Below are 18,639 nucleotides of genomic sequence, written 5' to 3'. Positions count from 1 at the left end.
CTTTGTTATAATTTGGCATTAAGGAGCTTCCCAGGTGGCTCTAGTGGTAAAGAACCCACCTGCCAATGCAGGAGACGTAAGAACCACGGGTTTGATTCCTGAGTTTGAAAGATCCTCTGGTGAAGGGAATGGCTACCCACTCCAGTATTCTTGCCTGGAGAATTCCATGGACCTCAAGAGGAGCCTGGAGGACTACCATCCATGGAGTTGCAAAGAGTTGCACGTGACTGAAGCAACTTAGCATGCATGCATGCACGCAGGGGCATTAAAATAAGACACATCTTAGATCCACTGATCTTAAATCTGATTTTGAATTAATTGAAGATCTCACAGATACGTGGTCAGGTTGGTATCACAGCAGATATGTACTCATGGCTACACAAGAAAAGACTTGAAAGACTTGAAAAAGTTTCTTATACCTTTACCTAAAGTATTAATATGGTTGGTCACATGAAAATATTAAATGCTTAGAAAACTGTAGTGGGTGGCAGAATAAACTACCTCTCTCAGCTTCTGAGACACACACAAAGGTACGTGCCCAGCCTACCTGGCACAGGGCGTGAGCTAACAGCGGGAACCCATAAAGCCCATTTGAAAGTCATTAGGAAAATGTGTCAGTCTCTGAGTTGTGTCTCTTTGTGACTCCACGGACTGTAACGCACCAGGCATCTCTGTCCATGGAATTCTCCAGGCAAGAATGCTGGAGTGGATTGCCATTCCCTTCTCCAGGGGATCTTCCCGACCCAGGGATTGAACCTGAGTCTCCTGCATTGCAGGCAGATACTTTACCATCTGAGCCACCAGGGAAGCCCCAGAGTCATTACATGCAGAATAAAATTCATGATTCCTACCGTCATCTTCCTTTTCTTTTCCTCACTCCCTCCTTTCCTTCCTTTCTCCTTCTCTTTCTCCCTCTCCCCTTCCTCCCCCCCCCGCCCCCCCTTTGGTTGCAGTAGAACAGTTCCAGTCAGTGTAGGCAACACTTCCACAAAATTCTACCTGAGGACATTTGGGGGTAGTTTCTACTTCTCTCCTTGGAACTAATTTTTATGTCTGTGCCTTCCTCCATTTGTTCTTTAAGCCTTCCCTTTCCTACTAGTGACACCTAGTGGTAACCCTGGCAAGGAGTTTTGTTCCCAATCACCAAAAACACCTATTCATCTGTGATCTTGCCCTTCAATATCTTTGTCTATAAACACTTACAAATGTCCCTTCCTGCCTTTGTGAACCCCCTGCTCTTTTTTTAAAATTAATTTACTTATTTGGCTGTGCTGGGTCTTATTTGTGGTACATTGGGTCTTGCATCTTCACTGTGGCATGTCAGTTCAGTCACTCAGTCGTGTCCGACTCTTTGCGACCCTATGGACTGCATCACACCAGGCCTCCCTGTCCATCACCAACTCCCAGAGTTTACTCAAACTCATGTCCATTGAGTCGGCGATGCCATCCAGCCATCTCGTCCTCTGCCATCCCCTTCTCCTCCCACCTTCAATCTTTCCCAGCATTGTGGCATGTAGGATATTTTTTTTTCTCAGTTGGGCCATGCAGGCTCTTGGTTGTGACACATGGAATCCAGTTCCCTGACCAGGGATTGAACCTGGTGCCCCTTGCCCCTCACCTTGTATTGGAAACAGGACCACCAGGGAACTCATCTCCTACTCTACTCCTAGGATCAAGCTGTTATTAGGCAGGTTTTTCTGAGACCAAACCTTTCCTTCTGAGAGGTTCAAAAACTGCCTTCAGTACTAAGCCAAAGTTCGTCTTGTGAGCTAGTGAGAACCTTTGTATGTTGCTAGTATCACTACAGGAAAGTTTGAAGAGTATCCACCAATCTGGATTTGCTACTTCTTCAAACCAGAAAAGGGTGATAACACAGCCTGTATTTGGCCATTGGGATTACGATCATGAGAAAGTGACGATGACTTTATATACCATCTATCTGCTTACAACTCCAAAATGAAAGTGTACACAACATTCACTTCTGTGGGTGTCTGCACACTTTTCCCACCTGGATATTGTGCCAGAAACAGTGGTGTCCCTCAAACATCCCATCTCCTAGCCCGCATTGCCCAGCCCCTCTTACAGTCAGTTGAGGCTGTGTGTCTAGTTTCAGCCAGGGTGCTGTGGGTGAAAATGCAGAGTGTCAGTCCCAGACCAAAGCATAGGTAAGCAGTTGTGTCTTTTTCTATAACAACTGAATTTCTAGATGGTGGAGCCTCCATCAGTCACTACCCCCACACACTCTCATCAAGCCATAAAAGACATGTAACTTATGTGAGAGGTGAACTTTTGTTAAGCCACTGAAATTTTAAGGTTGTTTACGATTGCAAAAGCATAGTTTGACCTGATATCCCATATACAGTGGTCTTCAATTTTATATGCTCAAAATTGAAATATTAAAATTCTCCCATAAATCTGTGCTTCCTTCATCCATCTCTGTAAGTGACAACACTGTATATTGACATGCTTAAGGTAGAATACCATACTTGAGATCTCCCTTCTCCTCACTTCTCCTGTGCAGAACAGTTAACACATCTGACCTGAGACGACTATCCTTAAAAAGCTCTGCTTGCAAGATTGGTCCTTGGCTGGTGTCTGGGAACTTGGCTGGTAAATATCCCTACACTGATGTAAAAATTTCCCTAAGAAATAAAGGTGACTCACCATGCCTAAACTGTACAGACAATATGCTTTATGCTAACCATGACCTGGGCTTTGCTGGTAGCTCAGCTGGTAATAAATCTGCCTGCAATGCAGGAGACCCTGGTTCAATCCCTGGCTTGGGAAGATCCCCTGGGAAAGGGATAGGTTATCCATTCCAGTATTCTTGGGCTTCTGTGGTAGGTCAATCAGTTAAGAATCTGCCTGCAATGCAGGAGACCTGAGTTTGATCCCTGGGTTGGGAAGATCCACTGGAGAAGGGAATGGCAACCCACTCCAGTATTCTTGCCTGGGAAATCCCAGGGACAGAGAAGCCTGGAGGGCTACCATCCATGAGGTCACAAAGAGTCAGACATGTGACTTACCATGCAGATTGGAGTGACTTAAACATGCAGCCAAATGGACTTGCTCACAGTCTTCTGGATTTAATTTACATACCCAAACTGCTGCCTTCTGCCTTCAAGGTGCCTCCTTGAGAGGACAGATGAGATTGTACTCTGCAGACACACAGATCTGTAGAAAGGAGGAGGGGGCTGAGCTGAGCATACCAAAAAGGGAGTGAAGGGTGGCGATTTTAAGAAAAAATTAGAAGGTTTCTTGTTCACTTCTGACTTCTGTCTTCCAGGTAGAACGCCAAGTCCTGGGCATGAAGCAAATAATATATAAGATGGCTATAAGTGGTGTGTGGAGAAAGGAGTTTGGTCACCGAGTATCAGATAGTCTGCCCTGAGCCTCAAGCAAAACACTGGCCGTAAGTACCAAGCCAGGCTTGGCAAATGTGTGAAGCATCCCATATTTTTTTAAGAGGCTTCCCTGGTGACTCAGATGTTAAAGAGACTGCCTGCAGTGCAGGAGATCCGGGTTCGATCCCTAGGTTGGGAAGATCCCCTGGAGAAGGGAATGGTAACCCACTCCAGTATTCTTACCTGGAGAATTTCATGGTTAGGGGAGCCTCATGGTCTATAGTCCATGGGGTCTAAAGAGTCTGGCATGACTGAGTGACTAACACACACATGATGGGCTTAGCAAATATACATAGAGCTCTGTGGGCCCAGCAAAGGCACAACCCAGAGGGTCTTAGATCATTTGGGCCAGAGTACAGACTGTTGCTCCTTGACTTTGAACCTTATTCAGAACATATTCATCCTACCACATTGGGTCTCAGCAGAGGTAGGGAGGCCTCAGAGACCTCAAAAATCCTTACCTAAGATAAGGACTAAATTATAGGAAAGCTATCTTTTGCTGTGTTGGCTTTTCAGACAACACTGGATAGAATATTGCCTGCAGTTAAAGAGGCAGTGAAGTTAATGAAACTTAACCTTCAGATAACCTCACATTTGTGGGCCCTTGCCAAGGTCCTAAGGGACCCTGGTAATGTGTTCACATGGTCATCTTTTGTATCATTTTAATGTAATTTGGAAACATACAAAGTTACAGGAAAGTAATACACGGAATTATGTCCCCCAACATCCACTGAGGTTATATTGCCAATCTGATGCTCCATCAGCTCCTAGTGCTTTAGTGTGTGTTTCTTCCAAAAGAGGATATTTTTCTACAGAACCACAGCACAGCCCTCAAAATCAGGAAGTAAACACTATCTAAGTAAAACTACTGAGAGAGTCCTTTCCTAGGCAGGTTGATAGGAAGTCTAGGGGTCCCCAGGGAGAGAGGGGTCTGGAATTCTCAAGGAGGAAGAAAGGACAAACTTTTTTTCCCTCTACATTCCTTAGGATTATATAACAATAATGTATCCTGCTTGAGGACAGTCTCTGGAAAAAACCTTCTGGCTAATTCTGTTATCTCAAAATGTAAGTTATGGGAATAGGTCTGGTGAGGTCTTTACAACCTCCAGACATTCTTCTGATCCACTGTAATAACTAATTTGAGAGTATATAACTCCATTGCTAATACTAGCAAGGGGGTACTCTTTCTGCCCCCTTCTGATGTCTATGTCAGAAGCTTTCTCTATCCCGTTTATACTTTAATGAACTCTATTGCACAAAAGCTCTGCGCGATCAAGCCTTGTCTTTGGCCCTGGATTGAATTCTCCTCCGGAGGCCAAGAATCCCAGCGTCTTTTTGTGGGTGTTCAGCAACAGCCTTACACTGCTAACCTTCAAATCTCCTGTCTAACCCACAAATCTAGTTCAGACTCAAGTTGGCTTTAATTGTCACATGTCTGTTTTTTTTTTTTTATTTTTATTGGAGTGTAGTTGCTTTACAATGTTGTGTTTAGTTGTCTCTTTCGCTTCTTTGTCTGGGGTAGTTCCTCAGGCTTCCCTTAATGTTCATGACATTGACATTTATTCTGTGGAATGTCTCTCCATTGAGGTTTGTCTGGTGTTTCCTCGTGATTAGATTCAGATTATGTGTTTGTGGCAGGAACGTCAGAGAGACTGAGCTCTAAGCCACTGTAGGGCCGCCCATCCACTCCCTTCTCCCTCAGCACAGGCGAGACTCACTCCACCACCATGTTGCTGTCTACACCGCTCTGAGCCACCAAGCATCACCCCACTCCTCCAGCCAGCCAGCATGTCTCTACATGGTCCTACTTGCTGGCTTTAGGAATAAGCTTTTCAGGAAGGAAAGAGAAGAGGTAAAGGAATAGTGGTCATGTGCTTCTGTAAAACGTACGAAAGTAAGGTGATTTCAGTGGGTTGAGGCCATTGTCTCTTTCCCTTCAATCACTCAGGCATTTCAGGGATTTGTCTAAGAGGTAGTTGAGTTGGAAATATGTGGGTTTTGTGGGATCTATTTATATGATTTGCACCCAATTCTGTGTATAGCTGTGTTTTTGCTGGTTGTCCTAGTGTAGAAATGGCTCCCCAAAATGGCTCTCAAAGTCCACTGTGATGACTCTTCTCATTTGCTGACATGGAGGTCAGGGCTAGGGTTCTATCAAAATGTGAGTATGTGCTGTGCTGTCTGGCTCAGAAAGCATGGGAGTCCTGGAGGAAAAAACTAGATTTGAAATGATAGAGCCAAAAACTACGAAAAATTCTGTCATCAGCACAGGGTTCTGTTCTCACAGACAGAGTACACATGGGATATGCTCGGTAATACAGCATTTAAATTGTAAATTTTCACTATATACCTTTCTTGATGGGAATCATAGGAAACAGAATTTATCAGAATTTCTATGAATATACAAACCTGCATTAGCACTACAAACTGTTTTATGCTTCCTGTCAATTGAAAAATGCTTAATGCAAATCAGAACTGCAGTGTACCGTCACCTTATACCTGTCAGAATGGCTATCATCAGAAAGTTTACAAGTAACAAATGTTGGCGAAGATGTGAACCCTTGTGCACTGTTGGTAGAAATACAAACTGGTGCAGCCATTATGGAAAACAGCATGGAGGTTCCTCAAAAAGCTAGAAATAGAATTACTATATGATCTAGCAGTTCCACTCCTGGGTATATATCTGAAGAAAAATGAAAACACTAATTTGAATAGATATATGCATCCCAGTATTCATAATTGTGTTATCTACAATAGCCAAAACATGGAAGCAACGAGTGTCCCATTGACAAATGAAAGGATAAAGAATGGTATACCCCACACACAGTGGTATACTACTCAGCCGTAAAAAAGAATGAAATTTTGTCTTGCAACAACATGGATGAACCTAGAGGGCATTAGGCTTAGTGAAATGGGAGAGGAAGACAAATACTGTATGTTATCTCTTATATGTGGAAGAAAACAATGAATGAATATAACAAAACAGAAACAGGTTCACAGATATAACAAACTAGTGGTTACTAGTGAAGAGAGGGAAGGGAAGAGAGCCAAGTTGGTGGTAGGGGATTAGGAAGCACAAATAACTATGTATAAAATAAATAAGCTACAAGGATAAGTTGTACAGCACAGGAAATACAGCCAATGTTTTGTAATGATTTTTTTTTTTATTAGTTGTAGGCTAATTACTTCACAACATTTCAGTGGGTTTTGTCATACATTGATATGAATCAGCCATAGATTTATACGTATTCCCCATCCCGATCCCCCCTCCCAGCTCCCTCTCCACCCTATTCCTCTGGGTCTTCCCAGTGCACCAGGCCTGAGCACTTGTCTCATGCATCCCACCTGGGCTGGTGATCTGTTTCACCATAGATACTATACATGCTGTTCTTTTGAAATATCCCACCCTCACATTCTCCCACAGAGTTCAAAAGTCTGTTCTGTATTTCTGTGTCTCTTTTTCTGTTTTGCATATAGGGTTATTGTTACCATCTTTCTAAATTCCATATATATGTGTTAGTATGCTGTAATGTTCTTTATCTTTCTGGCTTACTTCACTCTGTATAAGGGGCTCCAGTTTCATCCATCTCATTAGGACTGATTCAAATGAATTCTTTTTAATGGCTGAGTAATATTCCATGGTGTATATGTACCACAGCTTCCTTATCCATTCATCTGCTGATGGGCATCTAGGTTGCTTCCATGTCCTGGCTATTATAAACAGTGCTGCGATGAACATTGGGGTGCACGTGTCTCTTTCAGATCTGGTTTCCTCGGTGTGTATACCCAGAAGTGGGATTGCTGGGTCATATGGCAGTTCTATTTCCAGTTTTTTAAGAAATCTCCACACTGTTTTCCATAGCGGCTGTACTAGTTTGCATTCCCACCAACAGTGTAAGAGGGTTCCCTTTTCTCCACACCCTCTCCAGCATTTATTGCTTGTAGACTTTTGGATTGCGGCCATCCTGACTGGCGTGTAATGATACCTCCTTGTGGTTTTGATTTGCATTTCTCTAATAATGAATAATGTTGAGCATCTTTTCATGTGTTTGTTAGCCATCTGTATGTCTTCTTTGGAGAAATGTCTGTTTAGTTCTTTGGCCCATTTTTTGATTGGGTCATTTATTTTTCTGGAATTGAGCTTCAGGAGTTGCTTGTATATTTTTGAGATTAATCCTTTGTCTGTTTCTTCATTTGCTATTATTTTCTCCCAATCTGAGGGCTGTCTTTTCACCTTACTTATAGTTTCCTTTGTAGTGCAAAAGCTTTTAAGTTTCATTAGGTCCCATTTGTTTATTTTTGCTTTTATTTCCAATATTCTGGGAGGTGGGTCATAGAGGATCTTGCTGTGATTTATGTCGGAGAGTGTTTTGCCTATGTTCTCCTCTAGGAGTTTTATAGTTTCTGGTCTTACATTTAGATCTTTAATCCATTTTGAGTTTATTTTTGTGTACGGTGTTAGAAAGTGTTCTAGTTTCATTCTTTTACAACTGGTTGACCAGTTTTCCCAGCACCACTTGTTAAAGAGGTTGTCTTTTTTCCATTGTATATCCTTGCCTCCTTTGTCAAAGATAAGGTGTCCATAGGTTCGTGGATTTATCTCTGGGCTTTCTATTCTGTTCCATTGATCTATATTTCTGTCTTTGTGCCAGTACCATACTGTCTTGATGACTGTGGCTTTGTAGTAGAGTCTGAAGTCAGGCAGGTTGATTCCTCCAGTTCCATTCTTCTTTCTCAAGATTACTTTGGCTATTCGAGGTTTTTTTGTATTTCCATACAAACTGTGAAATTCTTTGGTCTAGTTCTGTGAAAAATACCCTTGGTAGCTTGATAGGGATTGCATTGAATCTATAGATTGCTTTGGGTAGAATAGCCATTTTGACAATACTGATTCGTCCAATCCATGAACACGGTATGTTTCTCCATCTGTTTGTGTCCTCTTTGATTTCTTTCATCAGTGTTTTATAGTTTTCTATGTATAGATCTTTTGTTTCTTTAGGTAGATATACTCCTAAGTATTTTATTACTTTTGTTGCAATGGTGAATGGTATTGTTTCCTTAATTTCTCTTTCTGTTTTTTCATTGTTAGTATATAGGAATTCAAGGGATTTCTGTGTGTTAATTTTATATCCTGCAACTTTACTATATTCATTGATTAGCTCTAGTAATTTTCTGGTAGAGTCTTTAGGGTTTTCTATGTAGAGGATCATGTCATCTGCAAACAGTGAGAGTTTCACTTCTTCTTTTCCTATCTGGATTCCTTTTACTTCTTTTTCTGCTCTGATTGCTGTGGCCAAAACTTCCAACACTATGTTGAAGAGTAGTGGTGAGAGTGGGCACCCTTGTCTTGTTCCTGATTTCAGGGGAAATGCTTTCAATTTTTCACCATTGAGGGTGATGCTTGCTGTGGGTTTGTCATATATAGCTTTTATTATGTTGAGGTATGTTCCTTCTATTCCTGCTTTCTGGAGAGTTTTAATCATAAATGAGTATTGAATTTTGTCAAAGGCTTTCTCTGCATCTATTGAGATAATCATATGGTTTTTATCTTTCAATTTGTTAATGTGGTGTATTGCATTGATTGATTTGCAGATATTAAAGAATCCTTGCATTCCTGGGATAAAGCCCACTTGGTCATGGTGTATGATTTTTTTAATATGTTGTTGGATTCTGTTTGCTAGAATTTTGTTAAGGATTTTTGCATCTATGTTCATCAGTGATATTGGCCTGTAGTTTTCTTTTTTTGTGGCATCTTTGTCTGGTTTTGGAATTAGGGTGATGGTGGCCTCATAGAATGAGTTTGGAAGCTTACCTTCATCTGCAATTTTCTGGAAGAGTTTGAGTAAGATAGGTGTTAGCTCTTCTCTAAATTTTTGGTAGAATTCAGCTGTGAAGCCATCTGGTCCTGGGCTTTTGTTTGCTGGAAGATTTTTGATTACAGTTTCGATTTCCTTGCCTGTGATGGGTCTGTTAAGATCTTCTATTTCTTCCTGGTTCAGTTTTGGAAAGTTATACTTTTCTAAGAATTTGTCCATTTCATCCAAGTTGTCCATTTTATTGGCATAGAGCTGCTGGTGGTAGTCTCTTATGATCCTTTGTATTTCAGTGTTGTCTGTTGTGATCTCTCCATTTTCATTTCTAATTTTGTTAATTTGGTTCTTCTCTCTTTGTTTCTTAATGAGTCTTGCTAATGGTTTGTCAATTTTGTTTATTTTTTCAAAAAACCAGCTTTTAGCTTTGTTGATTTTTGCTATGGTCTCTTTAGTTTCTATTGCATTTATTTCTGCCCTGATTTTTAAGATTTCTTTCCTTCTGCTAACCCTGGGGTTCTTCATTTCTTCCTTCTCTAATTGCTTTAGGTGTAGAGTTAGGTTATTTATTTGGCTTTCTTCTTGTTTCTTGATGTAAGCCTGTAATGCTATGAACCTTCCCGTTAGCACTGCTTTTACAGTGTCCCATAGGTTTTGGGTTGTTGTGTTTTCATTTTCATTCATTTCTATACATATTTTGATTTCTTTTTTGATTTCTTCTATGATTTGTTGGTTATTCAGAAGTGTGTTATTTAGCCTCCATATGTTTGAATTTTTAACAATTTTTTTCCTGTAATTGAGATCTAATCTTACTGCACTGTGGTCAGAAAAGATGACTGGAATGATTTCAATTTTTTTGAATTTTCCAAGACCAGATTTATGGCCCAGGATGTGATCTATTCTGGAGAAGGTTCCGTGTGCACTTGAGAAAAAGGTGAAGTTGATTGTTTTGGGGTGAAATGTCCTATAGATATCAATTAGGTCTAGCTGGTCCATTGTGTCATTTAAGGTTTGTGTTTCCTTGTTAATTTTCTGTTTAGTTGATCTATCCATAGTTGTGAGTGGGGTATTAAAGTCTCCCACTATTATTGTGTTACTATTAATTTCCTCTTTCATACTCGTTAGTGTTTGCCGTACATATTGCGGTGCTCCTATGTTGGGTGCATATGTATTTATAATTGTTATATGTTCTTCTTGGATTGATCCTTTGATCATTATGTAGTGTCCTTCTTTGTCTCTTTTCACATCCTTTATTTGAAAGTCTATTTTATCTGATATGAGTATTGTGACTCCTGCTTTCTTTTGGTCTCCATTTGCATGAAATATTTTTTTCCAGCCCTTCACTTTTAGTCTGTATGTGTCTCTTGTTTTGAGATGGGTCTCTTGTAGACAGCATATATGGGGGTCTTGTTTTTGTATCCATTCAGCCAATCTTTGTCTTTTGGTTGGGGCATTCAACCCATTTACATTTAGGGTAATTATTGATAGGTGTGGTCCCGTTGCCATTTACTTTGTTGTTTTGGGTTCACGTTTATACAACCTTTCTGCATTTCCTGTCTAGAGAATATCCTTTAGCATTTGTTGAAGAGCTGGTTTGGTGGTGCTGAATTCTCTCAGCTTTTGCTTATCTGTAAAGCTTTTGAATTCTCCTTCATATCTGAATGAGATCCTTGCTGGATACAGTAATCTAGGTTGTAGGTTATTCTCTTTCATTACTTTCAGGACGTCCTGCCATTCCCTTCTGGCCTGGAGGGTTTCTATTGATAGATCAGCTGTTATCCTTATGGGAATCCCTTTGTGTGTTATTTGTTGTTTCTCCCTTGCTGCTTTTAGTATTTGTTCTTTGTGTTTGATCTTTGTTAATTTGATTAATATGTGTCTTGGGGTGTTTCGCCTTGGATTTATCCTGTTTGGGACTCTCTGGGTTTCTTGGACTTGGGTGGCTATTTCCTTCCCCATTTTAGGGAAGTTTTCAGCTATTATCTCCTCGAGTATTTTCTCATGGTCTTTCTTTTTGTCTTCTTCTTCTGGAACTCCTATGATTCGAATGTTGGGGCATTTCACATTGTCCCAGAGGTCCCTGAGGTTGTCCTCATTTCTTTTGATCCTTTTTTCTTTTTTCCTCTCTGCTTCATTTATTTCCACCATTTTATCTTCTACCTCACTTATCCTATCTTCTGCCTCCGTTATTCTACTCTTGGTTCCCTCCAAAGTGTTTTTGATCTCATTCATTGCATTATTCATTTTAATTGACTCTTTTTTATTTCTTCTAGGTCTTTATTAAACATTTCTTGTATCTTTTCAATCTTTGTTTCCAGGCTATTTATCTGTAACTCCATTTTGTTTTCAAGATTTTGGATCATTTTTGTTATCATTATTCTAAATTCTTTTTCAGGTAGATTCCCTATCTCCTCCTCTTTTGTTTGACTTGGTGGTCATTTTTCATGTTCCTTTACCTGTTGGGTATTTCTCTGCCTTTTCATCTTGTTTAGATTGCTGTGTCTGGAGTGGACTTTCTGTATTCTGGAGGTCTGTGGTTCCTTTTTATTGTGGAGGATTTACCCAGTGGGTGGGGTTAGACGATTGGCTTGTCAAGGTTTCCTGGTTAGGGAAGCTTGCGTCAGTGTTCTGGTGCATGGAACTTGATTTCTTCTCTTTGGAGAGCAATGGAGTGCCCAGTAATGAGTTTTGAGATGGGTCTATGTGTTAGGTGTGACCTTGGGCAGCCTGTATGTTGATGTTCAGGGCTATGTTCCTGCGTTGCTGGAGAATTTGCGTGGTATGTCTTGCTCTAAAACTTATTGGCTCTTGGGTGGTGGTTGGTTTCAGTGTAGGTATGGAGGCTTTTGGACGGTCACTTATTCCTTAAAGTTCCATGTAGTCAGGAGTTTTCTGGTGTTCTCAGGTTTTGGGCTTAAGTCTCCTGCCTCTGGATTTCAGTTTTATTCTTCCTGTAGTCTGAGGACTTCTCCAACTATACAGCACTGATAATAAAACTTCTAGGTTAATGGCGAAAAGATTCTCCCCCGTTAGGGACACCCAGAGAGGTTCACAGAGTTACATGAAGAAGAGGAGAAGGAGCAGGGAGATAGAGATGGGCAGGAGGAGAAAAAGGGGGACTCAAGAGGAGAGAGACAGATCTACCCAGCTGTCTGTTCCCAAAGTGTTCTCCGTAGCCCAGTCACCTACAAAGATTCACAGAATTGGATTGGGAAGAGAAGGGGAAAGGAGGAAACAGAGGTGTTCTGAGGTAGAAAACAGAGAGTCAAGATTGGGAGAGAATAATCTTCAGTTTAAAAATAGGGCTTCTCTGCTTTTTTTTTCTTTTTTAAGGTTATAGTGTATTGAAAAGGAAAATTAAGGAGTAGTAGAGGAGTACTAGAGGACTTTAAAAGAAATAAGAGAAAAAGAAAAATAGAAAATAGAAGAGAAAAAGGAAAGAAAAAAAAGAAGAAAAAAGAAAGAGAAAAAAAGAAAAAGAAAAAAAAGAAAAAAAAAAAGAAAGAGAAAAAAAAATTTTTTTTTTCCCTAATTAAAAAAATCATAAAAATCTATGAAAATGAAAGTTAAGGAGTAATGGGGGAGTAATAGGAAATTTTAAAGGAAAATAAAAGAGAGAAAAGAAAAAAGAAAAAAAAAAAGTAAAAATATATCTAGGAGTTTCTCTGGAGCTGTTGTGGTCAGTGTGGGTTCGGCTCAGTTTCAGATAGCTCCTCGTTCCAGCTTACACTTCTCGATATCTACAGGCCCCTTCCGGTGTAGTCGGTGTTTTCTACAGGGATTTTAATCTGTTGCACCAGTCCCTTCTGAAGCGGTTCCCTTTGTTTATTTGGCTTCTGTTTGCCGGTCTCTTCAGAGCCTCATTTCCGCCCTCTGTAATGATTTTAAATGGAGTATAATCTATAAAAATTTTGAATTACTATGTTGTACACCTGAAACTAATATAATATTTTAAGTCAACTATACTTCAACTAAAACAATTTTTGAAGATTACACTATAAGAAAGATTTAGTTATCCTTTTTTATAGAAAATACTATCATAAAATGTGAAGCAATGGCTAAAGAATACGTAGACAGAAAATGTAGGATAAAAGTATTATAGAGGTATGTCTGGCAATTGATTAATGAATGCTATTTTTGTGTTTTAATTTTATATTTTTATGATTATCTGCCAACTCTAAATAAATATTCACTTTCATACCTAATTTTTAATTATTTTGTGTACCCAATTATGATGTGGATCTCTCCTTAACTGCATTTAATCTAGAAGGCAGCTGGCCCTTCACCTGCTGAAGACCACCAAAGAGCTTTTAACAGGAAATTGGCCATGACAGTCATGCATAAGGTGGCACTGTGTGGGCTGCTCCAAATGCCATTTTGCATTCTGGCCCAGAGAGGGAAGCATGAAGGGATTTCTTGGGTTCCTCTAGGATGTCACAAGCTCAGTCACTCTGCACCATGCAGAGTCAAGGTGCCTTTGGAAAAAGCCTGCCTAGAAGCAGATTGCTTTGCCAAAGTCACTGAAAACAGCTGCTGAGGCAAAGGATTGAAAACATATGTTCTAAGAGGGCCGAATGACATGATGGAGGCCCTGCTCAATCCGGTAGGAGGGCTCAGAGTGGAAATGGCCTTGAAGAGATCTTTACTCGCTATGAGGGAGACTGAGGCCTCTACAGTACTTTTGTACATTTCTAAACTTGCAGGAAGGCAGGAGTGATTCAGTTCCCTCTGTCTCAGATAACTGTATAAATGCATAGATGGATCTTCCTCTCATCTGAGGTTTTTTAAACATGATGCCAAGTAAACCTCTAATGAAAAGATTTCTCCCAATTGAGTTTACCTCTACAGTTGAACCATCTGCATTGACAAACTGACAGCCAGTCTGGGAAGCTGAGGCCAAGATCTTTCCTTTTCTCGATCCTAAGTCTCTGCTGGAAATCTCTGAGGACACCAAGTACTTGACTCTGGGAAAATCATTTTGTTTAGCTATTATTCTACGGGTGGGAAGTGCTTTGTTTCCTAATGTTGATAGGTACGTGAGGGACCATGCTGCAATCATCTTCTTCCTCTTAACACTTCAAACTCTTTAAAAGAATGAGACTCATCAAAATATGGGAACTGAACAGATGGAACCAAAGAGGTCCTAAAGAACTGACTTATTCCAAGGAGAGAGGAGCTGCAGCTGACTCTGCTGAGGGACATACAGCTCTCCCTGGCTCGGTAACACCCCTAGAAGAGACTACACGGAGTTGACATTCAAGAACATCTTTAATTTTTTTCAAAAAAGGGCAGGGCATTTTGACATATGCACTTACAATTCTTTGGATTTTATTATCTTTGGGCTTTACCTTGCAAGAGGGTTTCATCTCTGAACTTCATTTCTCCCAAAATATTGGTTTAGAACACAGATGTGGAAAAGGTTTTTGGTTTGTTTGCTATCAATTGGGCCCCTCTAACCCCAGCAGGCTTCCCATGTGGCACTAGTGGTAAAGAATTCGCCTGCCAGTGTAGAAGATGCAAGAGATGTGGGTTCTATCCCTGGGTCAAGAAGATTCCCTGGAGAAGGAAATGGCAACCCACTCCGATATTCTTTCCTGGAAAATTCCATGGACACAGGAGCCTGGTGGGCTACAGTCCATGGGGTTGCAAAGAGTCAGACGTGAACTGAATGTGCGTGCACACACACACACACACACACACACACTCACACAACTCCAACAGGGGAGAGAGTCCGAGAGTGTTAGTCTAATTGAAATCCCTTCACATGAGACGCATAGCTTAGGGGCTGTGTGTTCCCTACTAACACCCCATCAAGCCCACAGTTCCTGTCATGCATGTGCTGCTTGGGGAGGGTGGGGGCTCTGTATAGTGTCACAGTCTCCACATCACTTGTGAGCAACGTTTTAAGTCTTGAACACAGTGGCTGACTTCACCCTTTCTTGTTAGGGAATTGGTTAGGTTTATGCAACTTGCTACTAGGAATGATAACCCAGTATTGCTCACCTTCTTTCCACTTGGAATATGTGATATTCCATGTTTCTGACTCTGCTGTTGCTTCTGAACGTGGCTTCCTCAGGTCTTTGGGAGCCATACTGCCTCTGCCATCTGCTTTTCAAGACACTGCCATCCTCAGGTGTGCAGGGTCCTGGGCTTTGCATGATGGGATATGCCTTCAGTGCTTCAGTCCCCTCTGCTGTGTCCTATTCCTTCAAGGAAGGCTTGACTGACTTTCTGGCAGTTTAGCTTACTTCTTACATTTACCTCTTTCTCTTTGCCACCTGTGTGCCAAACTGAGTGCCTTCCTTGCTTCCTTTTACTTTCTTCTGTTTTCTAGCCCAGACTGTTTTTTTTTGAGTCCATACAAATAGTGATCCTCTGTGCGAAAACAAACTTTTCTATAGTTGACTGATACCAACGAGAAATAACTTTCCATCAGATCAACATATAAGCCAGACCTATACTTGCCCTGCTGTGTTCAGCCTGGCTTTATCTTTGTTTGTGTCATCTTGGCCGTGTCTTCTCTAGGGCTCTAACTCAACACATTTCTCTTACCTGTTTCCTTAAGGTGTGGGCATTACCAATATCTACAGATACAACTGGACCACAGCCTTGTCTAACTCAATGAAACTATGAGCCATGCTGTGTAGGGTCACCCAAGATGGACGGGTCATGGTGGAGAGTTCTAACAAAATGTGGTCCACTGGTGAAGGGAATGGCAAACCACTTCAGTATTCTTGCCTTGAGAACCCCATAAACAGTATGAAAGGGCAAAAAGATAGGACACTGAAAGATGAACTCCCCAGGTTGGTAGGTGCCCAATATGCTCCGGGAGATCAGTGGAGAAATAACTCCAGAAAGAATGAAGAGATGGAGCCAAAGCAAAAAAACACCCCATTGTGGATAAGACTGGTGATAGAAACAAGGTCCAATGCTGAAAGAGCAATATTGCATAGGAACCTGGAATGTTAGGTCCATGAATCAAGGCAAGTTGGAAGTGGTCAAACTGGAGATGGCAAGAGTGAACATCAACATTTTAGGAATCAGCGAACTAAAATGGACTGGAAAGGGTGAATTTAACTCAGATGACCATTATATGTACTACTGTGGCAGGAATCCTTTAGAAGAAATGGAGTAGCCATCATAGTCAACAGAAGAGTCTGGAATGCAGTACTTGGATGCAATCTCAAAAATGACAGAATGAGCTCTGTTCATTTCCAAGGCAAACCATTCAGTATCACAGTAATCCAAGTCTATGCCCTGATCAGTAATGCTGAAGAAGCTGAAGTTGAATGGTTCTATGAAGACCTACAAGACATTCTAGAACTGATAACCAAAAAAGGATGTCCTTTTCATTATAGGGGACTGCAATGCAAAAGTAGGAAGTCAAGATACACCTGGATTAACAGGCAAATTTGGCCTTGGAGTACAGAATGAAGCAGGGAAAAAAGGCTAATAGAGTTTTGCCAATAGAACGCACTGGTCATAGCAAACAGCCTCTTCCAGCAACACAAGAGAAGATTCTACACATGGACATCACCAGATGGTCAACACCGAAATCACATTGATTATATTCTTTGCTGCCAAAGATGGAGAAGCTCTATACAGTCAGCAAAAGCAAGACTAGGAGCTGACTGTGGCTCAGATCATGAACTCCTTATTGCCAAATTCAGACTTAAATTGAAGAAAGTAGGGAAAACCACTAGACCATTCAGGGATGACCTAAATCAAATCCCTTACTATTATACAGTGGAAGTGAGAAATAGATTCAAGGGATTAGATCTGATAGAATGACTGAAGAACTATGGATGGGGGTTCGTGTCCTTGTACATAAATCAGGGATCAAGAGACAGGGAGACAGGGGTCAAGATCATCCCCAACAAAAAGAAATGAAAAACAGCAAACTGACTGTTTGAGGAGGCCTTACAAATAGCTGTGAAAAGAAGAGAAGCGAAAAGCAAAGGAGAATAGGAAATATATACCCATTTGAATGCAGAGTTCCAAAGAATAGCAAGGAGAGATAAGAAAGCCTTTCTCAGCAATCAGTGCAAAGTAATAAAGGAAAACAATAGAATGGGAAAGACCAGAGATCTCTTCAAGAAAATTAGAGATACCAAGGGAACATATCATACAAAGATGGGCACAATAAAGGAAAGAAATGGTATGGACCTAACAGAAGCAGAAGATATTAAGAAAAGGTGGCAAGAATACACAGAAGAACTGTACAAAAAAGATCTTCTCGACCCAGATGATCACAATGGTATGATCACTCACCTAGAGCCAGACATCCTGGAATGCAAAGTCAAGTGGGCCTTAGGAAGCATCACTATGAACAAAGATAGTGGAGGTGATGGAATTCCAGTTGAGCTATTTCAAATCCTAAATGATGAGGCTGTGATACTGCTGCACTCAATATGCCAGCAAATTTGGAAAACACAGCAGTGGCCACAGGACTGGAAAAGGTCAGTTTTCATTACAAATCCCTAAGAAAGGCAATGCCAAAGAATGTTCAAACTACTGCACAATTGCACTCATCTCACATGCTAGTAAAGTAATGCTCAAAATTCTCCAAGCCAAGCTTCAATAATACATGAAGCATGAACTTCCAAATGTTCAAGCCTCATTTAGAAAAGGCAGAGGAACCAGAAATCAAATTGCCAACATCCGCTGGATCATTGAAAAAGCAAGAGAGTTCCAGAAAAGCATCTATTTCTGCTTTATTGACTATACCAAAGCCTTTGTGTGGATCACAACAAACTGGAAAATTCTGAAAGAGATGGGAATACCAGACCACCTGACCTGCCTCTTGAGAAATCTGTATGCAGGTCAGGAAGCAACAATTAGAACCAGACGTGGAACAACAGACTGGTTCCAAATAGGGAAAGGAGTACGTCAAGACTGTATATTGTTACCCTGCTTATTTAACTTATATGCAGAGTACATCATGAGAAACACTGGGCTGGAAGAAGCACAAGCTGGAATCAAGATTGCCGGGAGAAATATCAATAACCTCAGATATGCAGATGACACCACCCTTATGGCAGAAAGCAAAGAACAACTAAAGACTCTCTTGATGAAAGTGAAAGAGGAGGGTGAAAAAGTTGACTTAAAACTCATCATTCAGAAAACTAAGATCATGGTATCTGGTCCCATTACTTCATGGTAAATAGATGGGGAAACTGTGGAAACAGTAAGATACTTTATTTTGGGGGGCTCCAAAAGGCCTTGTGTGCAGATGGTGACTGCAGCCATGAAATTAAAAGACGCTTGCTCCTTGGAAGAAAAGTTATGACCAACCTAGACAGCATATTAAAATACAGAGACATTGCTTTGCCAACAAAAGTCTGTCTAGTCAAGGCTATGGTTTTTCCAGTAGTCATGTATGGATGTGAGAGTTGGACTGTGAAGATAACTGAGCACCGAAGAAT

Source organism: Cervus elaphus, chromosome 9, assembly GCF_910594005.1.
Source record: "Cervus elaphus chromosome 9, mCerEla1.1, whole genome shotgun sequence".
NCBI lineage: Eukaryota > Metazoa > Chordata > Mammalia > Artiodactyla > Cervidae > Cervus > Cervus elaphus.
The sequence above is the reverse complement of the archived record's forward strand: the minus strand, read 5'-3'. Positions refer to the sequence as shown.